The sequence below is a fragment of the Macrosteles quadrilineatus genome, unplaced genomic scaffold (assembly GCF_028750875.1).
Source record: "Macrosteles quadrilineatus isolate MER2022 unplaced genomic scaffold, UCM_ALF_1.0 Scaffold_4__1_contigs__length_99947679, whole genome shotgun sequence".
Classification (NCBI taxonomy): Eukaryota; Metazoa; Arthropoda; class Insecta; order Hemiptera; family Cicadellidae; genus Macrosteles; species Macrosteles quadrilineatus.
This window is the reverse complement of record NW_026542597.1, coordinates 89,489,260-89,506,517: the sequence shown is the minus strand read 5'-3', so window position 1 is coordinate 89,506,517 and position 17,258 is coordinate 89,489,260. Positions and strand designations below refer to the sequence as shown.

At 37.2% G+C, this 17,258-nt stretch overlaps 1 protein-coding gene across 1 annotated transcript in view; it reads right to left on the bottom strand.

Moving 5' to 3' along the window:
• The window catches only part of LOC128992446 (homeobox protein Hox-D8-like), a 108,635-nt gene extending 92,588 nt beyond the window's left edge, over nucleotides 1-16,047 (bottom strand). Inside the window, exon 1 of the mRNA XM_054416023.1 lies at nucleotides 15,997-16,047. The gene's annotated coding sequence lies outside the window, so the exon portion shown is untranslated. The remainder of the gene's footprint in view (nucleotides 1-15,996) is intronic.
• Nucleotides 16,048-17,258: the final 1,211 nt, after the last annotated feature.

Below are 17,258 nucleotides of genomic sequence, written 5' to 3'. Positions count from 1 at the left end.
TTAAAGTTATTCGATATATTTTTACTTGTAAGCTACTATAACCTAATACTAAACAAGAAACCTAATACAAGGTCCAGAGTCGGCTTTGCTAGGGATATAACCATAAACCTTCAAGAAGGTGATCCCCACAACCTCTCCTTTGTGCATACAATTATATTAAACCAAATCCTAATTTATTTGTTAAATTTGTAGCGAGTAATGCGCTGAAAAAAGTAAATAACCGAATCAAAACTTTTGTCTGGCCACTAGACTCAAGTCTTGGCTTGGAATGTCGAGTCGGCGCCCGAGTCAAGCTCTTGAACCCCCACCACATTCTGATCCTGGTACAGGTTTAATATGCAATGATTTTTCCAAACCCGCAGGCGCTACGAGCAGATCCACTTGCTCTTTTTGTCTCGGAGCTTGCCAAATCTACAAAACCAGTTCTTTGTGACTCTGAACTCGAGTTTTGGGCAATTAGGCCCTAACTTATCCTTAGCTCGATAATGTGAGTGCTTCGACCGCTTGGCCTCGGTGGTAATTTGGCCGGTTTACTGCCTAGTCCAACCAAACCTGCTGAAGACAAAGGAATGTGTAGATCGTGAAGAGATTATTTGGTTTCTGAACGGATAGATGAAACCGTTCAGTTTAAAAACGGTTAGTTGTAAAAACTATTTTAGTTGTAAAAATATTGACTTTGAATAATTGGGCTACATGGCTTCTCATCCAGATCAACTCCCAATCTTTTTGTTTGTGAGATGATCGTGAAGTTCCAGTGGGCTAAAATTATATACTACTCAAACCAACACATGTTTAATCGATGGCTGAACCCTACTGAGGCTGTTCAGCCAAGTCTTTTTGTCTTAGTTTCATGTTGAATGTTTAGAGAGCTCTGATTTCGACCAAATGTTTCTCTTTTAGGTCATACTTTAGGAGTTTTGCTTTATTGTTTGGTTGTAACACGAAAGGACAAATATTGGTTTACAGTTTAGTAGTTTTTCTAATATACTAAAAGAGTAAATTACCAATAAACGAATGGACTAACTTTCAAAATGTTGTCTCTACCTGTTGCGTAAGGAGGATATTTTTGAGGGAGAGTAGATTTATTCTTATGGATCAGCAAAAAAAATTCCTGTGCGTTTTGTTGTTGATTGCTTTTGTTTCTTGATATTTTTAGGTATATCAGTGCAAAAGTGGCCAACATGAACAAAATAGCAAAAACAGTTTCAGATTTTCAGTATTAAGGAGTATATTAGTACCATTTTAAGTAAACAGTAGCATAGATAAAACCATAAAACATACTCCTTTGGTTAGTCTATGCACAGGGGAGTGGACTATGTCAGTAATCTTATCTACGGGGTTTTAATTCTAAAAAAATTGCTGAAAACAATTTTGAAATGTTTCAGTACGAAAAAAATCATTCACTATCATAAATAAGTTAAACAAACGATGGTAGGCTGCTACTATGCGTAAAGAAGTTTAGCACGGTTGATTTCAACCCTTGGTGTTCAGGCCCATAACTTGTATACTTGTAATGCAAATCAATGTTCTGGCTTTTAATAAGCTGGCTACTAATATGCTCGATACTAACCTAAGGTATTTGAATAAGTCTGATAGAGTTGAGTGCTGGCTACAAAATAAGGGATTCATATCACTTTGAATCTCGTATATACCACATTAACATGGGAGACTGATCCTGATCTAGATCTCAGTATAGTTGTTTCGGTCTGTATTCATTATGTGGGGTACTTAAAAATGCAATCCTCTTTATTAGATATAAACAGGATTTTGTCATTAGATCTTGAACTAGTTTCGGGTTACTGTAAATCAACTTACATTATTAAATAAAACTAGGGGAAACCCGTCGAAATCGACGGTTACTTTCAAGGCTTACGTTAATGCATCTAACTGCGATGATGAAATATACATATTTTGAGCATTTAGCATTGTTTAAAGGGTAATAAGTGTGAAAACAATCATGATTTTAATTGCGTTAGTTGCCAAATTTGGCTGATCATTCAATGATTAAAATATTTCCCATACCGTACGTCATTTGACTCATCGGAGTTATTATTAGTATGTTATATGATATCTCTTCCTTTGGAAGAACCTTTAAATAGTATTTAAATCGTATTGGTGGGTCTTTTGTAGTTAAAAACTTCTGTGATTTCATCAGTGTAATATGATTTTATTTGAAAAGAAAATATTTTTTGGGAAGACATGTTCTAACTTCAAAGGGAGGTATGTCCGTTACAGTGTAAGTTTGATTTTTCCTTCGTCACGTCGCGTCAGTTCATATCGTACTTCTGTGCCAATGAATGAACCCTCTAGCATAGTTTTGAGAAATTGATTGTGGGGTTACTATTAAAGCTGCAATTCCTTGACATGGGGGATGTCAGTTAGTTGTCCCAGCCTTATCAATAACATGAAGTTGTCAAAATAATCTCTCTACGGAATGTTAGGTGTAGTGGAATACTTGAAGTGAAGTTGGCTTTTATTCTTGAACTGTTAGGGGCCTCCTCATTTATATGGTCTTGGCGGCTTCATTGGCAACAAATAATGCAAATGACATAGCAATGGGACGTTTCCAAAAAGCAAAAATACTGTAAATTGGCTGTTACGTATATATTGACGTTTACATATTGTTAAACAACGTATCTTATAAAGGATGATGTGATCTAGTTTAAAAGCAATATGGACTTTCTGTCATGACAGTAGCTGCTTAAATCGTATTTTCTCTTTGTACCATATTTTACAGCCAAAACGTAGTGTTATTTTCAATAATGTTACCAACCCAGTGCACCAAAGTCCGTAATATAGGCAGGTGCATATAATTTGTCAAGATGGGTACCATTTTAGGCAAGGTTTCTATGTTTGGATTTTATTAGACACGATAAGAGCAGATATTTCTACATAAATGCTTGATATGTGTAGAATAATATGATAAAATGTAGGCAAAAGTGGTGAAAAAGTCAGACACCAACCCGTACAATAGATATAAGATAGTTCAATAAGAAATAATTTAAGAATTTCTGTGATAAAAGGATTTTCCACTGATTTCGTAATAGAACGTTATATTGCAAAACATGACATGATAAAGAGGAAAATTAATTTTAAAATCAGAAAATAACATTGCAAATACTTATTTGGTACAATTCAGTAACCCAATAAATATGTGTGGTTTGAAATACAATTTAAAAATGAACAGCTGTTTTATTAAAAAGTATTATTCACATGGCCAAAATGTAAACAACTCTGTGGAGGAATATTTAAAGGCTTCTGGGGCAGAGCCCTAAGGGATTTTGCTTATTTTTTCTTTTGATAACTCATCTACAGACCAAGACCTTTCTTTGGACACCTCTACCAAGTTTCTACGCCCAGCCGTTCTCTCAAATTAGTGGGGACAAAGTTTCCAATTAAATATTTAGATTCCCCCATGTTAATCTTATGGGAGAAAATCCAATTTTTATGGCCTGTGGGGCAAAGCCCGAGGATTTTTATTACAGGAATTGGTGAAAGGGGGCGTCTACACAAAAAATACTTTATTTTGACACGTCGTTTGTAAAAATCCGTCCATTATTAACGGAGGAGTAGTGTTTTCTAGAAATCGCCTTCACGTATTATATATAAGGATGCACACTAAATCTCGAAGCTAGTTCCGTTTTTGACGAATTATATTTAACACATTGTTGTTATAGCATATTGAATAAATCATATTGTAAAATATTGCATGTTTTGATATAAGTTTCATGTCCAGTAATTTTTGTATAGCCGTAATAATATGAGTGATTGTATAGCCGAGGTGACTATCACATTAACCTTCTATCGAGGAGCACTCACGGGTGAGCATCAGAATGACCTTCTATCGAGGAGCACTCAGAGGTGAGCATCAGAATGACCTTCTATCGAGGAGCACTCAGAGGTGAGCATCAGATTGACCTTCCATCGAGGAGCACTCAGAGGTGAGCATCAGATTGACCTTCGAGGAGCAATCAGAAGTGAGCATCAGAATGACCTTCTATCGAGGAGCACTCAGAGGTGAGCATCAGATTGACCTTCCATCGAGGATCACTCAGAGGTGAGCATCAGATTGACCTTCCATCGAGGATCACTCAGAGGTGAGCATCAGATTGACCTTCCATCGAGGATCACTCAGAGGTGAGCATCAGATTGACCTTCGAGGAGCACTCAGAGGTGAGCATCAGATTGACCTTCTATCAAGGATCACTCTCAGGTGAGCATCAGATTGTCCTTCTATCGAGGATCACTCAGAGGTGAGCATCAGATTGACCTTCTATCGAGGAGCACTCAGAGGTGAGCATCAGATTGACCTTCTATCAAGGATCACTCTCAGGTGAGCATCAGATTGTCCTTCTATCGAGGATCACTCAGAGGTGAGCATCAGATTGACCTTCTATCGAGGAGCACTCAGAGGTGAGCATCAGATTGACCTTCCATCGAGGATCACTCAGAGGTGAGCATCAGATTGACCTTCGAGGAGCACTCAGAGGTGAGCATCAGATTGACCTTCTATCAAGGATCACTCTCAGGTGAGCATCAGATTGTCCTTCTATCGAGGATCACTCAGAGGTGAGCATCAGATTGACCTTCTATCGAGGAACACTCACAGGTGAGCATCAGATTGACCTTCTATCGAGGAACACTCACAGGTGAGCATCAGATTGACCTTCTATCAAGGATCACTCTCAGGTGAGCATCAGATTGTCCTTCTATTGTTGATCACTCACAGGTGAGCATCAGATTGACCTTCTATCGAGGATCAGTCACAGGTGAGCATCAGATTGACCTTCTATCAAGGATCACTCACAGGTAAGCATCAGATTGTCCTTCTATCGAGGAACACTCACAGGTGAGCATCAGATTGACCTTCTATCAAGGATCACTCACAGGTAAGCATCAGATTGTCCTTCTATCGAGGAACACTCACAGGTGAGCATCAGATTGACCTACTATCGAGGAACACTCACAGGTGAGCATCAGATTGACCTTCTATCGAGGAACACTCACAGGTGAGCATCAGATTGACCTTCTATCGAGGAACACTCACAGGTGAGCATCAGATTGACCTTCTATCAAGGATCACTCTCAGGTGAGCATCAGATTGTCCTTCTATCGAGGATCAGAGGTGAGCATCAGATTGTCCTTCTATCGAGGAACACTCACAGGTGAGCATCAGATTGACCTTCTATCGAGGAACACTCACAGGTGAGCATCAGATTGACCTTCTATCAAGGATCACTCTCAGGTGAGCATCAGATTGTCCTTATATTGTTGATCACTCACAGGTGAGCATCAGATTGACCTTCTATCAAGGATCACTCTCAGGTGAGCATCAGATTGTCCTTCTATTGAGGATCACTCACAGGTGAGCATCAGATTGACCTTCTATCGAGGATCACTCACAGGTGAGCATCAGATTGACCTTCTATCGAGGATCAGAGGTGAGCATCAGATTGTCCTTCTATCGAGGAACACTCACAGGTGAGCATCAGATTGACCTTCTATCGAGGAACACTCACAGGTGAGCATCAGATTGACCTTCTATCAAGGATCACTCTCAGGTGAGCATCAGATTGTCCTTATATTGTTGATCACTCACAGGTGAGCATCAGATTGACCTTCTATCAAGGATCACTCTCAGGTGAGCATCAGATTGACCTTCTATCGAGGATCACTCAAAGGTGAGCATCAGATTGACCTTCTATCGAGGAACACTCGCAGGTGAGCATCAGATTGACCTTCTATCGAGGAACACTCAGAGGTGAGCATCAGATTGACCTTCTACTGAGGAACACTCAGAGGTGAGCATCAGATTGACCTTCTATCGAGGATCACTCACAGGTGAGCATCAAATTGGCCTTCTATCGAGAATTACTCACAAGTGAATATCAGATTGACCCTCTATCGAGGAACACTCAGAGGTGAGCATCAGATTGACCTTCTATCGAGAATTACTCACAAGTGAGCATCAGATTGACCCTCTATCGAGGAACACTCACATGTGAGCATCAGATTGACCTTCTATCGAGAATTACTCACAAGTGAGCATCAGATTGACCCTCTATCGAGGAACACTCAGAGGTGAGCATCAGATTGACCTTCTATCGAGAATTACTCACAAGTGAGCATCAGATTGACCCTCTATCGAGGAACACTCAGAGGTGAGCATCAGATTGACCTTCTATCGAGAATTACTCACAAGTGAGCATCAGATTGACCTTCTATCGAGGAACACTCAGAGGTGAGCATCAGATTGACCTTCTATCGAGAATTACTCAGAGCAGAGCATCAGATTGACCTTCTACTGAGGAACACTCAGAGGTGAGCATCAGATTGACCTTCTATCGAGGATCACTCACAGGTGAGCATCAAATTGGCCTTCTATCGAGAATTACTCACAAGTGAGCATCAGATTGACCCTCTATCGAGGAACACTCAGAGGTGAGCATCAGATTGACCTTCTACTGAGGAACACTCACAGGTGAGCATCAGATTGGCCTTCTACTGATGAACACTCAGAGGTGAGCATCAGATTGACCTTCTATCGAGGATCACTCACAGGTGAACATCAGATTGGCCTTCTATCGAGAATTACTCACAAGTGAGCATCAGATTGGCCTTCTACTGAGGAACACTCAGAGGTGAGCATCAATTTGACCTTCTACTGAGGAACACTCAGAGGTGAGCATCAGATTGACCTTCTATCGAGGATCACTCACAGGTGAGCATCAAATTGGCCTTCTATCGAGAATTACTCACAAGTGAGCATCAGATTGACCCTCTATCGAGGAACACTCAGAGGTGAGCATCAGATTGACCTTCTACTGAGGAACACTCACAGGTGAGCATCAGATTGACCTTCTATTGAGGAGCACTCACAGGTGAGCATCAGATTAACCTTCAATTAAAGAACACTCTTAGGCGAGCATCAGATTGACCTTCTATCGAGGATCACTCACAGGTGAGCATCAAATTGGCCTTCTATCGAGAATTACTCACAAGTGAGCATCAGATTGACCCTCTATCGAGGAACACTCAGAGGTGAGCATCAGATTGACCTTCTACTGAGGAACACTCACAGGTGAGCATCAGATTGACCTTCTATTGAGGAGCACTCACAGGTGAGCATCAGATTAACCTTCAATTAAAGAACACTCTTAGGCGAGCATCAGATTGACCTTCTATCGAGGATCACTCAAAGATGAGCATCAGATTCACCTTCTATTGAGGAGCACTCAGAGGTGAGCATCAGATTGACCTTCTATTGAGGAGCACTCAGAGGTGAGCATCAGATTGACCTTCTATTGAGGAGCACTCAGAGGTGAGCATCAGATTGACCTTCTATTGAGTAGCACTCAGAGGTGAGCATCAGATTGACCTTTTATCAAGGATCAATCACAAGTGAGCATCAGATTGACCTTCTATCGAGGATAACTCACAGGTGAGCATCAGATTGACCTTCTATCGAGGATCACTCACAGGTGAGCATCAGATTGACCTTCTATCAAAGATTAATCACAAGTGAGCATCAGATTGACCTTCTATCAAGGATCAATCACAAGTGAGCATCATATTGACCTTCTATCGAGGAGCACTCATAAGTGAGCATCAGATTGACTTTCTATCGAAGAGCACTCACAAGTGAGAATCAGATCAAGTTTTATATCAAGGATCACTCAGAGGTGAGCATCACATTGACCTTATATCGAGCACTGATATGTGATTTTCAGAACAACCATGTATTGAGGAACACTCACAACTCACAATTGAGCGTTAAACGACCGAAATACAAGTGCTTAAAGGTTTATAAAATTATACTAGTCATAATATTTGCAAATAAGAAAATAACCTTTTATTTTGGAATATTCACATGTGAGCAATGAGCATCTCAACGAATGTGGAAGGAATGCTCGCGAGCAACTCGAGGTCAAACCTGCGTTCCCACAAGTCGCGGTCTGTGCTGAGGTTGAGGTTGATAACATCTCAGCTCCAGTAATTGTCGGCTAATGAGTGATATCAGTGCTGAGCTGTGAGAACGCATGTTGAGTAGTTCACTTCCTCCACTTCCCTGCACTCTTAACTAGCAATGTCAACAACCTGCAGCCCCAGAAACTGGTGGGTAATTAGAAGTATTCGTATTATTACTATAATTTATCAATTTAGTTTGTTCAAGGAAATAATGGTAGATTCACGTGCAAACAATTAAAATGATGTTGGATGTTGAGAGAAAGGAATTCCTATTTCCTAACTTCCACATGAAATGTTGGGACGCCCATCATAGAGATTACAAAACAGCTGATTAATCTAACAACCAGCTGATTGGAGAAGACAGCCAAATAGTTGATTAGAAGGAAGTCAGCTGTTTCATTTATCATTGTTGTGTTGTGGTCTGCATGTTTTGTTCTTTTATGTTTTACACATTTTGTAGAATCAAAATTTCAGGAATGCAGGAACGAAGCAAAAGCAATATTTTACTCTAGCAATGTAGTCCAGTTTGCCCAACTCTTCATACTAAATGTAACGACAGTCTACTTTTTCTGTATACAATTTTTCTGTATATGTACAATATTCTTCTTGCCCCATTTTACAATAGTTAGTCACACACTAAACAACCACGGATCCAGCATATAAAGAGTAATAACGTTTAGTGAAGTATTAAAGTAATTATAGCAACTACAAAAATTATTACATACCCAGCACATAATTTCAAAGTAAAAATATAATTTAGCAAGTTGTAGCGTGTAAATTATATGTTTTTATTTTAATGGTCTCTTTACAAAACAACCACTAAAGACGTCATTTTAAAATTCTGAAAAAAAAGTATTGTAGTATTATAGTGTGTAACTTATATGTTTGTGAGGTTAGTGTAGCCACTACAAAACAACTACTGATCCCACATGTGATATTAAAGTAATTACACATAATGCGGGGGACAAGGTTAACTCCATTTTAGACTGGTTTTCTTTTTACGTCGAGGCAAAACGAAAAATAATAATCTCCATCAAAACCAAAACCAAACTTGGAGTCGGGCCAATTTTCTCTCATATCTCCTAACACGTTATCACTTAAAATTACTTATAATACATTGTTTAAGTTAACAATTATTTAATTAGGTAATTTATTGTTGTATTTATTTATTGGAGATAATAATTATTATTATCATGTAAGACATGGACGCCATCTATCTTTGTACTTTAACCCAAATATGTGTGCAGAATGAGTGTAGAATGGTGTGAGATGCTTTTTGTACCTTGAATATGATGAGGTGTTTCAAAATATTTATTTTATGTTAAAAATAGTTAATGCTAGGCTTAGGAATTCTTAACTTTATTGTCTTTGTGAGGTATAGAAATGAGACAGACTTCAACCAGAAACAAGGAAGACAAAAGTTGTGATAAGGACTGGGGGCAAAGTACATTAACAACCAATTTACTTCATGAGCTGCAGACAAGCCTATAATTTCTGGCTTTTGTAGCAAGCTATACACTTTTGTAAAATGTACCGGTAGATGTTTCTAAAAAAAAAAATATTTAAGAGGTTATAGAGTTATGCATTTGAAAGGATAGTTTTGTTTTGCCTATGGGGACATCAAAATGAAAAAGTAAATCGGTCCTAAGTTCAGGTTGGTTATAGCTTAACTATGTAGGAAATTCACTAAAACGAAGTTTTACAATTCAAACTGCATTATACTTCAACCTTAACAAATGCAAGGTGGATTTTCTTTACGACATTCGTAACTGGAATCAATTTTATTCGGACAGACAGACAGAGATATTGAGACTTTGTCCTCGAGGCAAGGCTGTGGGGCCACACCGTGTATTGGGGCTGAACACTAACTCTTGGATTATACCACTAACGTTTACTCCAACAGCTGTTTCGAAACAGCTGTGAGAAAATGTCATGCAATTATTCTTACAGATGAAAAACATCTATTTAGCATGTATATGTAGAAGAACATTTTAAACCATATCAGTTTGTATAAAATAAGTTTAAATGTTTTAAATGATACGGTTTGGAACATTAAATGTATATTTTCAATATCTGGAACAGGTATCTTAGTTGCGGTATTTTGAGCTGATAAGCCAAACCAACAAACCAACAACCTTGCCTGTAAAAAAACTGGAATGACCACTGAATTATAAGTACATGTTATGATGTTCATGATCAGTACCTACTTCAAATAACCATAAATATATCATATTTATATCGAGATACCAAAATAACAACTGTAAGAAAAAATTTTAAACTCAAAGACTTCTGCACTATCAAGGAAAGAAAGAGTTACTATCTCAACCACGTTTTTAGACGATTTTCAAAACGCGTGCCCCGGAATTCCTCCCAATAGGCTGCTAATGTGTCGTAGATTATATTGAGGGGCTTCACGGCTAAATTGATCGAAACCCGAGCCTTCCCATTTCCCAACCACCTGCAGTTGGCTTCTCGCGCCAAAACGTACATCCCTTCATCTCCCGCCATTTTTAGGTGTATATTTTGACTCCAAAGACTCAATACAGCTTAAATAAATGTCCAGCGAACGTTTCTTTCCAGTGGCGAACAAACTATGTCCAACGAACATGTTGGTCGCGAACGTTCGCCCAATGTGGTCGCACCTTTGGTTATATTGTTACATTGTTACTGTATATCACAATTTGTTATATTGGTTATAAAGGAGCTATATAACAGAAAGTAAATTAGTAACAAGATCATAGGGTTAAGAAAGCCTCTTTACATTACCAATTCCCAATTGAGATGTGGACGCCACCTAGCTGCATATTTTAGCCCAAATATGAGTGATTATGAGTGAAGAATGAAGTATAGTACCTTGTGTAGGTTTGTTACTGACTAAGATCAGCTGTTTCATTAGCCAGAAGCATTTATTAAAAGTCCAATGTTCAAGCATAGCTATGTCCAGTTTCGAACCAAATCTACTGACTTTTATCAGGATCGAACCGGCGACTTTTTGATCACTAGGCGAGCATCTATTACCACTGAGCCACCCTACAACACTTAGCAGTTTGATTTAATTGTAAACATTGTCAATTTTGTACAAGTAAACGTTTTATAGATCCTGCTGTCGCGATTATCCATAAGACTTAGCATAAAAGCACAACAATAATGACTCTTATCCGCTTTTTGCCCGAAGCCTTAATTTTTTTCAGGCTCGTCGCGTATGTAAATTTAACTCCGTGATTTGCATTCGAAATTATATTTAACTCGCCAAACTGGATTTTATCATAATTAACAATTCTGTCTTATCTTTTGCAGGACTTGCCTGCATGAAAACTCATTACAATGTAATGTTAATGGATTAGATTTTGATTTTTTGTTGGAGGAACATAAACAATTTTCAGATGCGGATATTTAATTGAGATGCTTATACTTTGGTACTTTTGTCTTTTGGGTTTATTTTATTATGTACACTTAAGATACAAGTTGGTTTATAATGTGTTAGGGCTTGCCTCAAAAGGATAAACAATAGTATTCAATTATGTAAAATAATTTACCTATTTATTTCTGTTTTAAGGCTACAAATTACCTATTATTTACGAGAAGAAAAGTGTAATCGTCTTTGATCATTTTAAGTTAATGAAGGATACAGTTTAACCAATTAAATTAGGACGAAAATGATGCATATGTAATTAAGAAAGAAATTGAAAGTTGAATCAAAATCTGATATACATTTCAAAACTAATGTGAACAATATACTTTGTGAAATTAATATTAGTTATCTTACTTTTTAATCAATTACAGTATGTTATTTTTGGACTTAATCGTTAATCGTGCTAACACCGAACTCCAGTTTTGCGTTATTTACGATAAGGTTGTTATTAAATTAGATACAGTACTGAATGTAATTACCTATACAATTAATTTAATTTGTTGGTTCTACTTACTACTTACATAGCTTACTATTACGTATCAATATTCAGTTTCCGTTGTTACATTTATGCATATTAGAAGACCACAGGAAACGGTCCAATAATTTCCACGATGAGAAAGGATTATACGAAAATGTCGCCTTTGTTAGCTACCGTTTCTATCAGCAGACGCTTATGTCTTCCATGAATGCTGCAGAGCTGAGCTTATAGTACTGATGCCACATCATCAGTCTCATCATCACGAGCTTTACATCATGTGACGCCACCGCAGGAAGTGGTCCGATAATTTCCAGAATGAGACAGATTTTCACGAAAATGTCGCCTTTATCAACTACCGCTCATCCGCAGTTGGACTTGTGTATTCCATGAATGCTGCAGTGCTGATCGTGCTGATAGAACTGATAACACATCCTCAGTTTCATCAGCACAAGCTTCGCATCCTGTAACGTAATCGCCAAAACAGACGAATTTTTGTTCTGATTTGTTGGTTAAACTGGTGAAATTCATTGAAATGTTACAGTTATTAAATGTTACCATACACAGATACGTTACATGTGCTAAAATATGGGATTTGGTTTATTTAGAAAAACTTGCCGGAAACAATACCTAAGTAAGGGTTTGTAGCTCGTCTAACTATGTACTAAAAAGTCGCCTGTTCGTTCCTGATTAAGTCCAGAGGCAGTGGCTTTAAAAGATAAATTGTTCACTAACCTAAGCATTTAGTTTTATTACAAAAACAACAAACTCACGCGAAATGTCTTTATCTTGGTAGCTGAGAGCTTCTTTGCCTTGTAGAATGTTTTCAATCACAAAAAGGTTAATTTTCGAATAATCGAATGGTTCTGGAACCAGCTGTTCTTTGCATTGGTTTTTTAATAACTGGCTAAATGAACAGCTGATTTAGCTTTACAACGAAACTAAACTTCTTATCGCTAATTTCACTCTATTCTAATACTCTCATAATATTATATGTACTATATCCAAATAAACCTTATAATCAAAGCTTTATATTCAAAATTTGAAAAATTAGTTAAGTTACCTTCATTTTTAAATAGTTTCATCGTAGAATGAATTAACCTGGGGTATCATGACAGTATTTCTTAGTCAAATCTGCATCCAGACGATTCGTGTTGGTGCCGTAAAAGTGCACTGTCGTCAAATTAATGTATCTTTTATTTGCAGGATAAATGCTCCTATTTGCTGGTCTGAATTTTATATATCTTTGCATTTAAATAATTTAATGCTTGAGGACAAAAGCTATTCATAGCTAGATCGTTCCATTTTGTTAAAAATAATAAGTCAAATATAAAGGTAGGTACATATATTTACCTTACCATATATTAGTCAAATTAAACACTTCAGGGGCTACATGAATTCTAATAAAACAATAAGTATTTACCAGGCTGGGGACAAATAATAAACAAATCCACCCTCAGTTCCCTAAACCGGACAGAACTATTTGTTTATAAACAAGTTTTTATGCTTTTGCAGTATCGTAATAGATTAGACTAACCAACCAACCAACCATCACATAATGATAGTAACGTTGTTTTATATAAATATTTGTATTTTCTTAACAGTTTTAAACATGTTTCAATGGTTAGCCAAATTACATTCAATATTCATTAATTGTATGTAACAAACGGAAAACATTGACAATCAATTTGAACTCCACATTCATCCTAAAACATGGCGGTATTTTTTTTCGAAAGGAAACGAAATTATTGTTACATAGCAAAAAGCAAAACAAGTTTACATTTGAAACATGTAGCCCAGAACAATCAATAGAAATATAAATGCACAGACATGTTTGCCTACTATTTTTTCATGTTTCTACTTTACAGCCTATTTTGTCAATCTATTGCCAAACCACGTCTGCCAACTGTCCAAGACAAGACGGGCAGCTGGGAAGGAAGTGGGGAAGAAAGAATTCCTTTGCTCTTGGACGATGTGAGTAGGTTTTTACCTTACAACCGGTTTCCCCCTCCACATCTTACCTGGGCAACGCGAGACCTCGGCCCTCTCTCTGTTGCGCCGATCATGGGGTGGGGAACGGACTTAGCTGTAGCTCGTCAAAGTGGCTTTAGTTTTGTGCTAGTGTCGGCAGTGCGCTCTCTGTACTGGACAATTACTTCGCTTGGAAGTGCAAGTCGTAAGAAAATAATCAGGTAAGATACACCGGCATGTATATTGTATATAGTATACATTTTTGTTTTACAAACTTTTTAGGTTGGCTGTGTGATGGCTTCGCTCGCTCAATACAAGTCTGCTTGGGAAAGGGTAGTTCAGTTAGTTATGTTTGGGGATGCACGCCCTCGTGGAATTTCCGTTGTGAGCTTTTCGTTAATTTCATATTAGTTTTACCCGAGGATTTTCACCGTATGAACTTGTTTGCTTTGTTAAATTCACAAGTGCGTCGACGTGTTTAAATAAATCTCAACATTTAAAACTTAAATTTACCGGTTTTGTAACTTTGACTTGGCGACCACGTGGTGAGTAACTTTTACGATTGATTATACTTTGTTCGAACTTGTATGTCATTAATAAATTTATATATCACTAGTTTGAATGATAACAACAAACATTCTCTTATTTAATTGTGTTGAAAATGTCTATTTCTGAGGTTATCTTGGTTGGATCATGGGTTAACGATAACCTAACTTTAGGGTTAATCGTCAGAGGTTAGCCTAAACATTTTTACTTAAGATCGTTAATCGTATTCTTAAGTGAACGCATTGCTTACTGGTTTAGGAGATATTTTTGTGTATTTTATAAGGTTTTGGGGGTAAAAGAGTGAAGATACGCTTATGGGGCTAGGCTAGGCCTAGGTACAGGCTATGCTAATTTCTAAATTTTTTTAAACACCTGCTTTAAGCCTAGGCCCTACACCATAATTTACACTACACTTTGGCTGTAACTTATGAATGAAGAGATATTCCCTTGCTTCTAAACTTGTAGGTTGATCTGCCTAATTTAGGCTAGGCCTAAGTTAAGCGACGAAATCTTTAATAATCCAGCAGAAATAAGGATCATTACTTAGTCTTAAGCTTAAGTTACGTACCGGTGAGACCCGTAGACCTCGTTAGCCGTGAACTATTGCCACTTCGAACTTCGCATTGAGCAGTCGGTTAGAATTTAATTATTAGAAGTATAAACGGTGAGTCCGTTACACCGGTACTTCTTAGATTTTATATAAGTTAATCGACTCGTAGTTATACTAAACTCTCATGAGTCTGTTCAAGAAACAAAGGAGGTAGACCATTAATTTCAAGTTGGTTTGAAATGACAAATCAAGACGATAACTTAATTCAATTACTAGCCAGGTTAAGTTTACGGTAGGCCTAGGCCTACTTCTGTTTTCAAATTTATTAATTTTACTGTAGGGCCTGCCTCGATTTTTAAAGTTTTTAATAACATTTGTGCATAAGTTATTTTACTTTAATTCATTTATTGCCATCAGAAAGAGGCGATGAAGTAAATTAAGTTTTTAAGCCTTTCACCGAACAATTTAGCCAACCGTTCAAATCGCTGACTTTTGTGCTTAAACATCGGCCTTGAAACCAGTCTGACTGAGTTACCCTTGTGTTGCTCAAATTAATTGTGTTTGCATGAGGTCTCTATAGCGATAATCTCTTTTGACGATTGAAAAATATAATTGATGTTTAGTTTTTAATTGTAGTTAGCCTATAACATGTAATTACTTGATTTTTACAAGTAGGGTATGACGTAGTTATTTTCATAGATTCCTTTAATAAAATGGAGGTAAAGTGGTTAAACGGTTTTAACAAGCCATAGCTTATATGTTAAACTCAAAACAAAGTAGGTACCGTACCGGTAACTTATAGTCATTGGTCAGCAACCAAGAATCGTAGCCTATAGTATTAGTCTAGAGATTCAAATCCTGTTTTGTCAGATATGATGTACACATTGCATGAGGAGTTCACCTGTTTGAAGTATAACTCGGATAAAAATGTTCGCCTTACTTTGGTTGAGATCTCGGGTGGAAGTTTGTTCAACGGAATTGGTGGAATCTGTCTGATTTGCAAATATTAGGCCTATGATCAGTATTTTACTTTTGCATTTCTATATTGACAAATAGTATAGCCTAATGACTTACCTTTTTACGATCCCGTAACGTCACGTAGTTTTGAATCGTCACGTCTTCTGGAGATAGACATAGCCGGGCTAGCTCAAATTCTTTTTCATTGACCAAACTAGTTGTCTGGAATGGAACATTTTAGTTTAAAATACTTTGTACTCTATGTTTTATATACTGCAAAATTAAGTCAATGTAGGGCTAACTTATTGGGTTGTAAAGGTCAACTTATGTCCTGCCTAAACACCTGTTGCTCCTAGCCAGTAATGAAGCTCTATTATTGGACATATTACACTTGGTTTTTAAGGAGACATTAAGTAGGTATTTTCTGTAAATCAATAACACTGTTATTAATGGACAGTTCTTATCTACTCGGCTGGGAGACTGTTTGGTGTCTTTTTGATTGGAGGTCACAGGTCATGAGATAAAACCCGATAAGTGGTTTGGGTCAGCAATTAACTAGTTTTAAATGTAGTCAAAGAGTTGATAATTACTATTGAAAGTGCTGGTTTAGGATGTGCTTGCTCAAATGGGTCACAGTTAATATTAATATTGTTATGGCTCGTCTTCGTCTTTATTAAAAAATATTTTTTAAGATTTTAATTTTTAGTCTAGGCCTAAACTTATGTCATTAGTTTTTTCTTATGTGGAGCGATTAGGGGATTTAAATTATATTTTTTCTGTTCGCCCATCTTAAATTATTCCAACCAATCAGTCGTGGCCCGTGGGCACTTTAGAAGAGCGGTGGTAGCCTATACATGCTTTATACCGATGGTTACTCAAATAGGCCTACCAATTTTTGTTTTAACAAATTTTTATAATATTTCTGATGATTAAAATATAGGCTATATATACTTTTTTAATACGCAAGCAGGTTTTTTGTGACAATTACTCTTCCGAAACTATTGAACCGATTGACATGATTTTGGTGTCATTGGGAAGAGCGTAACGTGAAGTTGTGCATGAAACTTTCTTTTTAGCGAAATAATTAGAGAGTAAGGCACTGGGCCTCTTAGTTTTTGTTTCTCCATAAGATTAACATGGGAAACAAAAATTGTTATGAAACTCCAGCTGTCGTTAGAAATTACAAGTGAGAAGAACATATGTCAATTGTAAACAGTCAATAAGTTTGCTAATTTAGGCTAACAGTTTCCTTCAAAACATTTACTGACTTAGTTGAAATGAAATTTTTACTTTTTGAATTTGGTTTGGCGTAAATATTACAATGGAAAAAAGCGAGAGAGCCTGGATAAATTGATATACTAAAAAGTAAACTGAATTAA